Consider the following 14,606-nt stretch of genomic DNA (forward strand, 5'->3'; position numbering starts at 1 on the left):
ACTATCACTGTTCTTTTCATAGCAATATTGATGTTCGCCTGCTGTAGGAGCCATATGTTAAGGAGTCTGCAATATAGCTGATAGGGAGTTCAGAACAAATCGAATGCAGAGTTTGTTGGCACAAGTATCTGCGGTGAATATAGGGTGTATTAGAGAAACGGAAGAATGGTGAAGTCAGATTAAGAGCGGTGGGAGGAGGTTTGGATTGAGCAATAACTCGCATGGCCAGTTGAGCCAAAAAAATATTGTTTTTGCTCTTCATGAAAAGTAAGAGAATTCACAAGCCAGAGTCAAGATTCAAGTTTACTTATGTTGTGTAAATGAAAACATGCTGAAATACATTGTGTGCATTAACAGTTGGCATACCTGAGGGTGTGCTGGGGGCAGCCCGCGAGTGTTGCCTGCACAAATGTCCTGACAGGGAACCAGAGCGGGGTGTCCAAGAGGAGGAGGAGGAGGGTTGGAGACAGGGAAAAGGGTCATCAGAACAGGGTGTGAAATGAAGTTGGCTCAGAGACCGAGGCGGCGGAAGAAGAGTTTAACGCCGTGGCAAGTGCGGATCTCATTGAAGGGGGATAAAGGTGAGGCCCTTACTACGGACAGAACGTTCTGCCTCAGAGACGGGAAGGCCAGAGGGAGTAGTGAAAGCACAGCAAAGATTAGAGCTGGAATCAGAGGGGGAAGGAAAGCTGGTGGTGACAGAAGGGAGAGGAGGGTTGGGGTGGGAGGAAGACGGAGGCTCCGGAAAGCCAAAAGCTGACTGTGGGGCCTGAGAGACACGGGGTTGCAGAGTGGTGGTGGGGAAAGGGAGACCGGGGGGGTCCAGCAGTAGTGCATAAGGTCTCAGCCTGGAGAAGCTGGTGGTCACGGTCCAGGAAGGAGCTGGAGATAGAGGCTGCACCATTAGCAGTCTGACCCCATTAGGGGTCGTAGGTACCAGCATTGACGGCGATAGAATCCAGGTTCTGGATCTGCTTGGGATCATTGGAACTGGTGTTGGTGATAGTGGTGTCATTGGTCCGGAGGTATCTGGAGCCATTGGGGCCAGGGAAAGAATCAGCGAGATCCGTAATCTGGGGTTGTCTGATGGATTCGAGGTCCGAGCAGGAGGCAGCAGGGATCGCGGTCTGGAGACCCAGGGCCCAGGCCTGGTAAAGAAGATAGAAGATGCCAGAATTAAAAGTGGAGGGAAGGGGAAGAACATCAAGCTAGAATGTGAAGGGTGAAGCCAAGTGGGTGAGAAAGGTCAAAGGCTGGAGAAGAAGGAATCTGATAGGAGAGGAGAGTGGACCATAGGGGAAAGGGAAGGAGGAGGGGACCCAGGGGAAGTAATAGGCTGGTGAGAAGAGGTAAAATGTCAGAGTGGGAAATAGAAGAAGGAGGAGGGATGTTTATTTACTGGAAGGAGAAATTGATATTCATGCCATCAGGTTGGAGGCTACCCAGATGAAATACAAGGTGTTGCTCCTCCACCCTGAGGTTGGCCTTATCTTGGCACAAGAGACGGCCATGGACCGACACGTCAGCACGAGAATAGGAATGGGAATTAAAATGTATCGGGAGCACTGGACACAATAGATGACCCCAGCAGATTCATAAGAGAAGTGATAGTTTAGACATAATAATGTTTAATAAGAAACGTTATTATAAGAATATAATATACTACATTACAATAAGAAATGTAAGAATCTGGGTGCTACAGTAGGATGGTGGATAGTAGTTAGAATAACATTATTACAGCTGTGGTGTTCCAGAGTTCAGAGTTCAATTCCGGCATCCTTTGTAAGAAGTTTGTTTACCCTCCTCTCAGTGCGTGGGTTTCCCCTGGGTGCTCCAGTTCCCTCCCAAAGTCCAAAGGCATACCAGTTAGTAGGTTAATCGGGCATTGTAACTTGTCCCGTGTTTAGGCTAGGGTTGAATTGGGGGTTGCTGGGGTGGTGTGGCAAACAAAGCTGGAAGGGCTTACTCTAAGTAAATAAATGAAGGGGTAAACTAACATCTCATTGAAAAGTACAAAATTCTTACGGGAATTTACAGGACATTGTGGGGATGACATTTTTCTTAGTGAGGTAGTTAAAGAAGCTTAAGGCAACCGTAGAATCTTATATCAAAAATGGAGGTGATTTAGCTTAATACAGCTTTTAAATCTGAATAAGACAAACTAGAAAGCATGAGGTGTGACAACTCTGGTAAATTGAGCAATTGTATTAAAATATATTAAGTGAAACAAGCAATAGCTAATATTTAAAAAATTAAGACATAGTTTATAATATATGCATATCTGATATTTGCTTTGAGAAAAAATGATGATCAAGAAAAATTAAAAATTGATAGAAGATAATTGACTTGATAAATTAATTCTTTCTCTCGCCACAGATAATGCTGACTGGTGAGTACATCTTGTACTTTTAAGTTAAAGATGACATTTGGTCAAAGGCTGCCAAAAATTGGATTAAACCCAGGGATTGGAGATTTTTCAGAATTCGGTAAAGAAGAATTAAGGTATTGGTTGGCAGAAACCCAAGGTAGGCTAATAAGAAACATAAAAAGATTGTATGTTTCTACAGATAAATAAAGCTCAAAAGTTCAGCTATAGCTATAGACTGAGTCTGGAGAAACTGTATTCAACAATAAATAAATGGCAAAGCAATTAAAGAAATTATTTTGCATTGGTGTTAAGGAAAGACACAGAAAACCTTCCAGAAATAGTGAACGATTACAGACCAAGGGTAAAAGAGGATCTCAAGACTTTAAAACTATGTAAAAAGGAAAAGTATGATTAAAGTTAATGTGGATCCCTTACAGAAAGTGTCAAGAAAAAACGTACTGGGGAATAAGGAAAAGGCAGGGAAATTAAACAAATATTTTGCATTGTCTTCACATAAGAAAACATAGAAAACTTCCTGGACATAGTGAAAGACTTCAGATCTAGAGGGATCATAGACCTCAAAGAAATCAGAAACCGGAAAAGATTTGTACTTAAATTAATAGGACTGAAAAGGAAGATACCAAAATGCCAGTAATCTGCACGCCAGGGCTTTGAAAGAAGTGGCCATGGAGAGAATTGTTACTTTGTTCCAAAATTCCACAGATTCTAGTACGGTAGAGTTCCACAGTCTGAAAGGTGGCAATGTAATCCCTTTTCTTAAGAAAGGAGGGAGAAAGACAACATAGGAATGTAAATGTCACTCCATGGCATCCAAGATGAGGCCACCCTCCAGGTGTCACCTTTCATCTATCTGGGTAGCCTCCAAGCTGATGGCATGAGTATTGATTTCTCCTTCCAATAAAAAGTTTTCCCCCTCCCCTTCCCCTCTTCCTCTATTCCCCACTCTAGCCTCCTACCTCTCCTCACCTGCCTATCACATCCCCTGGGTCCCTTCCTCCTTCTCTTACCTCAATGGTCCACTCTCCTCTCCTATTTCCCACCCACTTGGCTTCACCTATCATCCTCTAGCTAGCCTTCTTTCCCTGTTTCCCACCTTTTTATTCTGGCATCTGCCCCCCTTCCTTTTTATTCCTGAAGAAGAGTCTTGGCCTGAAATTATTCACTGCCTGACCTGCTGAGTTCCTCCAGCATTTTATTGATATAGAAATACAGATCAGTTAGCCAAACATCAGTGGTAGAAAAGATGATGCAAATTTTATATTATGGAATAACTAGTCACTTGGAAAATATTGGGAAAAGTCAATATGGATTTAGGAAAGTGAAATTATGTTAAACAAATCATTTAGAGATCTTTTTGAGTTGATAGCAAGCAGAATAGATCATAGAGGACAAGCTGTACCTGGACTTTTAGAAAATAGTCAGCATGGCTTTGTCAAGGGCAGGTCGTGCCTTATGAACCTGATTGAATTCTTTGAGGATGTAACAAAACACATTGATGAAAGTCGGGCAGTGGATGTAGTGCATATGGATTTCAGTAAGGCATTTGATAGGTTCCCCATGCGAGGCTCATTCAGAAAGTAATGAGGCATGGGATCCAAGAAGACCTTGCTTTGTGGATCCAGAATTCGATTGCCCATAGAAGGCAAGGGTGGTTGTGGATGGTTCATATTCTGCATGGAGGATGGTGATCAATGGCATTCCGCAGGGATCTGTTCTGGGACCCCTCCTCTTTGTGATTTTTATAAATGACCGGGATGAGGAAGTAGAAGGGTGGGTTAGTAAGTTTGATGACGACACAGAAGTTGGGGGTGTTGTGGATAGTCTGGAGGGTTGTCAGAGGTTACAGTGTGACACGAATAAGATAGAGAACTGGGCTGAGAAGTGGCAGATGGAGTTCAACCCATAAGTGTGAAGTGGTTCATTTTGGTAGGTCAAATATGAAGACAGAATATTAATGGTAAGACTCTTGGCAGTGTGGAGGATCCGCGAGATCTTGGAGCCCATGTCCATAGGACACTCGAAGCTGCTGCGCAGGTTGACAATGCTGTTAAGAAGGCGTATAGTGTGTTGGCCTTCATCAACCATGGAACTGAGTTCAAGAGCCAAGAGGTAATATTATAGCTATATAAAACCTTAGTTAGACACCCACTGGGAGCACTGTGTTCAGTTCTGGTCATCTCATTACAGGAAGGATGTGAACACTATAGAGAGGGTGCAGAAAGATTTACAAGGATTTTGCCTGGATTGGAGAGCATGTCTTATGAGAATAGGCTGAGTAAACTTGGTCTTGGAGCGATGGAGGATGAGAGGTGACCTGATAGAGGTGTGTAAGATGATAAGAGGCATTGATTGTGTGGATAGCCAGAAGCTTTTTCCCAGGGCTGAAATGGCTAACACGCGGGGGCATAGTTTTAAGGTGCTTGGAAGTAGGTACAAGGGGGAGGTCAGAGGTAAGTTTTCACACAGAGTGGTGGTTGTATTGAATGCACTGCCAGTTATGGTGGTACAGGTGGATACAATAGGGTCTTTTAAGAGCTTTTAGATAGGTATATGGAGCTTAGAAAGATAGGGGTAGGGAAATTCTAGGCAGTTTCTACAGTAGGTTACGTGGTGAGCACAACAGTGGGCTGGAGGGCCTATAACGTGCTGTATGTTTCTATGTCTTCAATATGGTGCCTCACAAGAGATTATTAAAGTGCACATTCATTGGGTAATCTATTGATGTGGAGTTAGGAATAATTAATGAACAGAAAATGGAGACTAAAACTAAACGAATCACTTTGAGCATGGGAGGCTAACCAGTAGGGAAATGAGGAAACTATATAGCTGATTATACATTGCTAGAAGGCAGTGCAGACAAGAGGAGAATGCAGGGAGACTTCAAGGGATATTGACAGGTTAAGGAAATGAGCAAGGTCAAAGCAGTTGGAACAAAGTGTAGTCAACCTTTTAGGCAGAGAAAATGGAATTGAGTATTTTCTTAAATGGGGAGAGGATTGGAAAGTATTGATGTTCACAGCAGTCAGATATCCTTCTACATGAAACATTGAAAGTTAACCTGCAGGCACAGAAAGAAATTAAGGAGGCAAATGCAAGAGAATTGGAGTTCATCTCGTGTCGGTTATATAGAGGATTCTATAGATAGTCATCTGGAATATTAACCTCCCTCTCAAGGGAAAACTTGCTATGAAGGAAACACAACAAAGTTTCACAAGACTGATTCCTGGGATGGTGGGTCTGAAACATGAGAACATAGCATCCTGGGCTAACTCTCTCCAGAATAGAGAAGACTGAGAGGTGATCGCACTGAAAAATATAGAATTTCTTATGAAGATTTACAGGGTATTATGGGATGATGTTTTCCTTGGTGAATGCAGAACTTGGATTACAAATCAAGGGTCAACCATTCAAAAGGTGTTATGAAATTTCTTTACCCAGAAGATGGTGAATCCTAGGAATTCTCCACCGAAGGCAGCTCAGAAGTTGGGTACACCAGTGGAAGCATTGCCCAATAGAAGTTTAGAAAGTTATGAAAGATGTAGATAAGGTAGACAGTCAGAATCATTTTCCCAGAGTAGAAATGTCAAGTACTGGAGGACATGTCTTTAAGGTGAGGGGGGAAAGTTTAAGGGAGGTGCATGAGGTAGGTTTCTTTTTCACAAAGACAGTGGTGCTGAGTATCTGGAATCAGCTGCTGGAGTTAGGGGTGCAAGCAAATAGGAGACTGTTATACATCTGAATATGCAGGGAATAAAATAGCCCTTTTCTCACTGTTACCATCAGGTAGGAGGTACAGTAGCCTGAAGGCACACACTCAGCGATTCAGGAACAGCTTCTTCCCCTCTGCCATCTGATTCTTAAACGGACATTAAACACGTGAACAATACCTCACCTTTTAAATATATTATTTCTGTTTTTGCACAATTTTTAATCTATTCAATATACATATACTGTAACTTAGTTATTTATTTATTCTATATTATGTATTGCATTGAATTGCTGCTGCTAAGTTAACAAATTTCTTGACAAATGCTGGTGATAATGAACCTGATTCTGATAGATTGATTTGAGATGTCGTATATTTGGCATTTTCTTCAATGCAGACATCATGGGCTGAAAAGCCTGTTCCTATGCTGTACTACTGTGTGTTGCATGTTTTATCAATAGATCATTAGATACTAAAAGTATCAAAGGAAATGTACCAGAGCAGGAAAATAGGGCTGAGGTAAACATCGGTCATGATCATGGAATGGTAGAGCAAACACAAAGGGCCCGAATTATTAAGACTGACCTGTGTGCATATGACGGTATGACCACTGGGTGGCAGCAGGTCACACACCCTACTTAATCACAGACCAATGACAGGAACCCAAGACAATGACAATTATACCAGGAAGACCACAGAGACCTTATAAGTTTCCTGTGAATGTTACAGGACCTTCACTACGCGGGCTAACACAGGCCAACTGTGTTAATGATTTTTTTTTCTGAAATAGACAAACTTGAATTTTTCACCATATCTATTTTGTTCTGCAATTCCTTATCCACTTCTTAAAATAAAAGTGTGAATATAGTTATCAAAGGGGCAACTGGGTTCTATTTATCTGGGTACATGCCCCTACAATGTGTGACTATTTCTATAGAAATCAAATTTTAATGGGCATTGTTATCTTCCTCTGCAATTTGATCAGTCACATAATGTTTAATTAATTCTGCTGCAATTCCCTCTTTCAGTTTCTCACTCTATCTACATCCTACTGTGCAGTCATTTTTTCATTCAAAGCATTCCTCCTTTCCCCACAAACACCATCTCTGCATTTGGCATTCTGAGCAGTAACACTGCAGTGTGTGTAATTAGGTCGGTCAGGAAGCATCATGTCATTGAGCAAGGTTGCAGTGCTAGTGTGGCAGTAGGAGATGCTCTGAGAGTGAGGACAGTGAGAGCAAGAATAAATTACTCCCTGAATTCTCAAGCTGTGCTTGATCTGAACTAACTGGTGTCTGTGATATATTGACTAGTTTTCCTCGGTGGCTGACATTTTCTTTTGGATGAAAAGGCAATGCTGATGCATAATAACCTAAGAAGGCCATGCAGCCCCCTGAGTCTGCTCCACCAGTCAAAGAGACCCCGGATGATATTTCCCCTCAGTTCCACGTTCCTCAACTAACCTGATTCCTTTCATTCCACTAATATCCAAAATTCTATCTTAAATAACCCAATAGCAGAGCCTCTGCATTCATCTAGGGTACAGAATTCCAAAGAGTTAGCTCTGCATGAAGAAATTTCCTCTCATCTCTGTCACAAAGAGCCAACCTCATGTTTTTGATTCTTGCTTTTAGTCATCCCAGCCCAGCCTGAAGAAACTTCAACCCTGTCAAGCCCTGTCAGAATACTGCAAGTCTCAATGAGACCACTCTCATTCTTCTATTCTTAAAAGAGAATAGATCCAATATGCCTAATCTCTCCACGTGCAACAAACATACAACCCTAGTAATCAGTCTGTTGAACCTTTATTATGGGAAGGACAGCATGCAAAGTTCAAAATTTATTGTCAAAGTACATTTATGTCACCTGAGATTCATTTTCTTATGAGCATACTCACAATAGCCATAATATAATTAATGGAAGACTGTAGCAACTTGAATGTTTTACCAGTTTGCAGAAGACATACAAACAAAAAGAAATAATAATAATAAATAAATAAGCAATAAATATAGAGAACATGATTTGAAGAATCCTTGAAAGACAGTCCATAGGTGGTGGGAACATTTCAATGATGGGGTAAGTGAAGTTGAGTGAAGTTAAGGAGCTGGTGGTAGACCTGAGGAGAGCTAAGGTACCGGTGACCCCTGTTTCCATCAGTGTGGGTCAGTGTGGACATGGTGGAGGTCAGTGTGGTGGGGGTCAGTGTGGACATGGTGGAGGATTACAAATACCTGGGGATACAAATTGACAATAAACTGGACTGGTCAAAGAACACTGAGGCTGTCTACAAGAAGGGTCAGAGCCGTCTCTATTTCCTGAGGAGACTGAGGTCCTTTAACATCTGCCGGACGATGCTGAGGATGTTCTACGAGTCTGTGGTGGCCAGTGCGATCATGTTTGCTGTTGTGTGCTGGGGCAGCAGGCTGAGGGGAGCAGACACCAACAGAATCAACAAACTCATTCGTAAGGCCAGTGATGTTGTGGGGATGGAACTGGACTCTCTCACAGTGGTGTCTGAAAAGAGGATGCTGTCTAAGTTGCATGCCATCTTGGTCAATGTCTCCCATCCACTACATAATGTACTGGGTAGGCACAGGAGTACATTCAGCCAGAGACTCATTCCACCAAAATGCAACACAGAGTGTCATAGGAAGTCATTCCTGCCTGTGGCCATCAAACTTTACAACTCCTCCCTTGGAAGGTCAGACACCCTGAGCCAATAGGCTGGTCCTGCCCTGGACTTATTTCATAATTTACTGGCATAATTTACATATTACTATTTAACTATTTATGGTTCTATTACTATTTATTATTTATGGTGTAACTGTAACGAAAACCAATTTCCCCCGGGATCAATAAAGTATGACTATGAATATGACTACGATTTATCCTCTTTGGTTTAAGAGCCTGATGGTTGAGGTGTAATAACTGCTCCTGAACCTGGTGGTGTGAGTCCTGAAGCTCCTGTACCTTCTTCCTGATGGCAGCAGCGAGAAGAGAGCATGTTCTGGGTGGTGGGAGTCCCTAATGATGGAGACTGCCTTCCTGCGACAACGTTTCGTGTAGATGTGCTCAACGGTAGGGAGGGCTTTACCTGTGATGGACTGGGCCATATCCACGACTTTTTGTAGGAAGCATTGGTATTTCCATACCAGACTGTGATGCAGTCAGTCAAAGTTTTAGATGTCATGCCAAATCTTCACAAATTCCTAAGGTAGTAGAAGTACTGCTGTGCTTTCTTCCTAAATGAACTTACATGCTGCACCCAGCACAGGTCCTCTGAAATGAAAACACCAAGGAATTGAAAGCTGCTGACCCTCTCCTCCTCTGATCCTCCAATGGGGACTGGCTCGTGGACCTCTGGTTTCCTTCTGAACCCAATGGTCAGTTCCTTGGTCTTGCTGACATTGAGTAAGAGGTTGTGGCTGTGGCACCACTCAGCCAGATTTTCAATCTCCCTCCTGTATGCTGATTCGTCACCACCTTTGATCCGGCCAACAATAAGAGGTGCCATCAGCAAACTTGAATATGGCATTGGAGCCGTGCTTCGCCACCCAGTCATAAGTGTAAAGTGAGTAGAGCAGGGGGCTAAGCACACAGCCTAGTGATGCACCAGTGCTGATGGAGATTGTGGAGCAGATGTTGTTGCAAACCTGAACTAACTGGGGTCTGCAAGTGAGGATATCGAGGATCTAATGCACAAGGGGGTATTGAGGCCAAGGTCTTGAAGCTTATTAATTAGTTTTGAGGGGCTGCTTACAAGACCATGCTTTATTTCAGCTGTCCACAAGAAGATACTAATATCTTTAGTCAAGATGCATATGTGATAGTTCCTGCTGCTACCTTATGGCTATACTCACAGCTCCACTTTCTGCTACTCTGCTGTCACCTGGATGTCTCCTTACCACTGCTGTCAACATCTCCTAGCTCCACTCACTGCCCCTACACATCCTTTTTTTTTTTTGCTTTCAGCCATTTGTGACACCAAACTTACACAGGGACAGACCCCCAGTATTATACAGCAAGGGACCTGTGCCCACCAAGCAGTGTTGTGAATGGATCTGGATCTGCACAGGCTCAGCAGTTAGGACAAGGTCCTACGTGGCGCATCTCTGGTCCCAATCCCAACACCTGGGGCCAGGAGGGCCCTTGGGGCCTGTTGTCAGCAACAGAGAGGTTGCAAGGATATCCACTGTGTGCTGGAAGGAGCCACCTTGAGGAACACATGTTATGCACCATTGGCTTCAAAGAATGGGACATGGTCTCATTGAACTGGAAAGGGAGTTTGACCGAAAATGAGTTAAAAGATTGTCCCTGGTAGGGATAATTAAAAACAAGCAGCCAACGTCTCGTAACAAAGGGCTGTATATTAAGAAGACAAGGAGGAATTTCTCCTCTCACAGATTTGCCAACCTTTGCAACTCTCTTCCTCAGACTGGTGGCTGATCTGTTCAAAACTGAAATTGACGGAATTTTGAATGGCTACAGAACCAAAGATTACAGGGACTGGGCAAGAAAGTAAAGTCAGGATAGAAGATCAACCATAATCTGATTGAATGCCAGAGCAGCTTAGGTAATGGCAAGGTTTACCGCTGTATATATAATTGTAACATCCTCTTATGAATGGATTAACAGTGCATTAAGTGAGCTGCCTGCATAGATTCAGTCTGACTTCAGAAGAATATCTTATTTTCTAAATATAAGAGAAAATTTACAACGATGTTGCTGGGACTGGAAGACCTGAATTATAAGGAAAGATTGAATAGGTTAGGACTTTATCAAATCTCTTCTCAATCATCTATGTTCGAAGGGATATAGAGGTATACAAAATTATGAGCAGTATTGATAGGGTAAATGCAAGCAGGCTTTTTTTTACTAAGGTTGAGTGGGGCTACAACCAGAGGTCATGGGTTGAGAATGAAAGGTGAAAAGTTTAAGGGGAACATGAGGGGAAACTTCTTCACTTAGAGGGTCATGAGTGTGTGGAGCGAATTGCCAGCACAAGCGGTACATGCAAGTTCGATTTCAATGTTTAAAAGAAGTTTGGATAACTACATAGATGGTAGAGGTATGGAGGGCTATGGTCCCAGAGCAGGTCGTTGGAAGTAGGCAGCTTAAATGGTTCGGCATGGACTAGATGGGCTGAAGGGCCCATTTCTGTGCTGTATTTTTCTGACTCTCAGTCGTTATTTTCTCTGAACAATAATTTATTTAAAAGATCCTTTTTTTGAAAAGCAACCATTGTGTAGAAAATTCCCCAATAATTTACACCTATTTTAATCTTTGGCCCACTAAATAAAGTGTGGTCATTTAACTGTTGAAGCATACTTTTAAAATTAGGAACAGCAATTTAGTAGGAAATAAAAAAAAGAACTAAGTAGTTACAGTTTAAATTTGTTTTAACATATTCAGTTTTCAACCTGGGTGTTACAGTTTGCGGGAAAGGCTCAAATGAAGGACATGGTTACAAGATAACGGGCTCATTTTAAGGAGAGGTGCAAAGACATTTCTTATCATAGGAGATGGCAAATCTCCGGAATTCTCTACCTGGATATTTGTCACTGGGGGTAATTTAAAGAGGAGGTAGATAAATTTTGAAAGATCTTGGAATTGAGTGCTGGCATGGGACTCAAGGCCTGGGGCAAATCAATCATGATTGTATTGAACGGTTCAGCAGGTTTAAGGGATAGGTAGACTGAAGACTACTCCTGTACTTTTTTTCTTTTGTGTTCTTCCCTTACTGGCAATACAGATACACAGAATTCTACACATGTGAAAGGCCTGTGAGACCATGTAGGTGGGTCCTAACTGAAGAGTTCATGCTATGTTCAGTCTATAATAGTTAAAAGACCACCTGGGCCACCGATAGGATTCTGAGGTCCGACTCGCTATTAGACCTTCATTAACACTCTATTATTGTTTTGTCCCAGCAACTCCAACACCAATCCTCACACCACCCACCCCCAGCAACCTCAAGCAGAAGTTCAGTTAGCTGCTCTTTTGTGTGGAGTCACAGGCGATGGGTGAGTTCTGAAACAGGTATTTTGCATTTGTACTTCTTGTGGAGAAAGACATAAACTCAGGGGAATTGGGGGGTGATCCACATTATTCGCCTTTTATGCGTCCTGTGGTGTGTCTGTGTCTGTGTGTGTGCGTTTGCGAAATTATGTAATCTATTGGTTTCCGATTATGTAATGAAAGAGTCCTCATTATTGATGTTGGGTGGCTCGCCAAGCTGGCTTGTTAGCTTGCAGATGTTTTGCTACCCAGCTAGGCAATATCATCAGTGCAACTTCGAATGACATGTTGGTGATCCACATTGTTCGCCTTTTATGCGTCCTGTGGTGTGTCTGTGTCTGTGTGTGTGCGTTTGCGAAATTATGTAATCTATTGGTTTCCGATTATGTAATCCGAAATTGGTTTGTTAAAATCCGATTAGGTAATAATGGTGGTCCGGGCTGTGATGGTCGACCATTATGTAGGATTAACAGACTAATCACAGGATACATAAAAGACAAACAATGTAGATCACCAACATTTCATTTGAAGTTGCACTGATGATGTTACCTGGCAGGGTAACGAAACATTTGCAAACTAACGAGCCACTCGACAACAGCATCCTCAACCCGAGCTACAAATCTTTTCCAACAACTTAGTCCTCATTATAAAAGACCAATCACAAACAAGATGCTGGAACTCCAAGCAAGCAACACACACAAAACGCTGGTGCCCAGTTCTGATGTCTACTGTAGTCTTCAACGTAGATGCTGCCTGGCCTGCTGAGTTCCTCCAGCACTTTGTGTGTGTTGCTCATTATAGAAGAATAAGTGCTGGAAGTGTTAAAATGAATAAAACTTGCAGGAATGACGCTACTAAATTGGAAGAGGTGCAAGAAAGATTGATGGAGATGTTACTGGGACTGGAGTTATAAGGAGAGGCTGGACAGACTAGCAGATTTTTTTCTTTTTTTGCGTAGGAGACTTGAAGGGGTTGACCTAATAGGTTATAAAACAACAGGGGGCATAGATAATGTGCACCCCAGGGTAGGGGGGTGCAAAACTAGAGGGCATAGATTTAAGAAGGGAGGTGAAAAAGGTAAAAGGGCCTGAGGAACATCTTTTTCACACAGAGGCTGGTGTGTATATGGACTGAATTGCTAGAGTAAAGAGGGGTACCTTAATGGCAGTAAGAGACATTTGGACAGGTACGTGGATAGGAAAGATTTAGAGGGAAGTAAATGGAAACGCAGGCAAATATGACTAGGTTAGACAGGTCAGATATGGTCAGCATGCATGAGTTGGACTGAGGGGCCTTTTTCTGTAACTCCCACCCCAGCTCCAACATTTCTCAGCATCAGTCACCCACTGGAACACTGTGATCACTTACTCAACATGCTCCCTGCTGCCAAAGTCAACTTCCTACTTCTCCTGCCAAACTTTCCCAATCACCTGCTCATCCTGTCCAAAAATCTGCTCCCTTACAATACCCGCCCCAATCACCTGACATCCCTCCTGCTATCACTAGTGCCATCGTCTCCATGATCTCCTCCCTACAATAACCTGCCCAACTCTGTCCAAATCACACTTGCCATGCTCACCCTTATCCTCTCTACACTGCCATCACATCCCCCTAAACCCCATCCTGTTTATCAGACACTTACCATCTCATTCCCATGCTCCACGACACCAAGAGAGTCCCATAGATCTACAGAAAGAGAAACATAGTTAATGTTTCAGGTTGCCATTTCCAATTTAATCGTTCCATGTTTCCACAAATATTGAGTGCTTCTGTCATTTTCTGCTTATATTTCCACTCTAATTGTCTTGTCTCACCTTGGCCTTGTTCATGCTCTCCAGAGCTGCTGCTTCAAATGTGGATCACAAGCATCAGTTCCCCAGCTGCTCCACCTTGCAAAGGCTCCCTTCCTTCAAACAGCAACACATCTGCGACGTTACCAACTCTAAATTAGCACAAAGTTCAGACACACATCACATTACTCTCTGACACAAAATACTGATGGAAAGTTATTGACCTGAAGGACTGGTTCTATCTCATTCTCTACAGCTGCTTCCAGCAGTATGTGTTTTTTTATTACAAATCCATATTTATTGCATAACCAGTATTATAAGTGGGTTAAGGGAAGGGAGGGAAAGCTCACAAAACAAACAGCCATCATAAAACATAAACACAGCACATTACCAGCCCTTCAGCCCACAATGTTGTGCTGACCTTTTAACCCACTCTAAGTTCAATCTAACTCTTCCTTCCCGCCTCTGGCTGGTCACGCAATACATGCTTCTTATCATCTTGTACACTTCTACCTTCTCATGCCCCCTTCTAGCTCACCTAAGTCTACTCTTAACCTTTTTGTAACTCTATAGACCCCTGTCTGATCCCTGCTTCTGAAGAGCCCCATCTGATCCATACCCATTGTGGCCTTTATGCAACTCCAGGCCCACCAACGTAACTCTGAAATGCCTCAGTGCGTACTCAGTGAAATGTAAGACTTTG

At 42.8% G+C, this 14,606-nt stretch overlaps 1 protein-coding gene across 1 annotated transcript in view; it reads right to left on the reverse strand.

Moving 5' to 3' along the window:
- The window catches only part of LOC134350939 (cytosolic purine 5'-nucleotidase-like), a 154,411-nt gene extending 140,354 nt beyond the window's left edge, over positions 1-14,057 (reverse strand). Inside the window, exons 1-2 of the mRNA XM_063056807.1 lie at positions 13,928-14,057; positions 13,756-13,799 (exon numbers count right to left, since the gene is read on the reverse strand). The gene's annotated coding sequence lies outside the window, so the exon portion shown is untranslated. The remainder of the gene's footprint in view (positions 1-13,755; positions 13,800-13,927) is intronic.
- Between the last annotated feature and the right edge of the window lie 549 nt (positions 14,058-14,606).

Source organism: Mobula hypostoma, chromosome 8 (assembly GCF_963921235.1).
Source record: "Mobula hypostoma chromosome 8, sMobHyp1.1, whole genome shotgun sequence".
NCBI classification, from domain to species: Eukaryota; Metazoa; Chordata; class Chondrichthyes; order Myliobatiformes; family Myliobatidae; genus Mobula; species Mobula hypostoma.